Source organism: Benincasa hispida, chromosome 3, assembly GCF_027475165.1.
Source record: "Benincasa hispida cultivar pf3 chromosome 3, pf3_genome.v1.1, whole genome shotgun sequence".
Lineage (NCBI taxonomy): Eukaryota > Viridiplantae > Streptophyta > Magnoliopsida > Cucurbitales > Cucurbitaceae > Benincasa > Benincasa hispida.
In genome coordinates, this window is record NC_143480.1 from 69,577,662 (window position 1) to 69,578,094 (window position 433).

Consider the following 433-nt stretch of genomic DNA (forward strand, 5'->3'; position numbering starts at 1 on the left):
GAAACCGGTGATGCTGCAGATGATCCAGACTGCTGAACAGTTTGGAGAAGGTGTGGCGAGGACCTGCACGCCCACCTCCAGAGCTTCATAGAAATCTGCAACACTTTTGTGTTCCCAAATTTCTCCACCGAAGAAGTTCGACTAACTTTATTCCCGTTTTTGTTGTGTGATCAGGCACAAAAATGGGCATACTTTCTCAAACTGGGGGAGATTACTTCTTGGGAACAAGTAGTAGAGAAGTTTATGAAGAAATATTTCCCACCAACTGAGAATGCCAGGAAAAGGAAATTAATAACGAATTTTGAACAAGAAACTGACGAATCGCTCAGCGATGCTTGGGCGAGGTTTAAGAGGCTGGTAAGAGACTGCCCATATAATGGCTTAACAGATTGTTTACAAATGGAGATTTTTTACCAAGGACTGAACCCTGCTT

The 433-nt window shown here is 43.2% G+C and overlaps 1 non-coding gene across 1 annotated transcript; it reads right to left on the minus strand.

Annotated features, from left to right (window-relative positions):
• Positions 1–276: 276 nt before the first annotated feature.
• On the minus strand, positions 277–383 carry LOC120074788 (small nucleolar RNA R71). Its single transcript, XR_005481070.2, has one exon. It is a non-coding gene; the product is annotated as a small nucleolar RNA R71 (small nucleolar RNA).
• Positions 384–433: the final 50 nt, after the last annotated feature.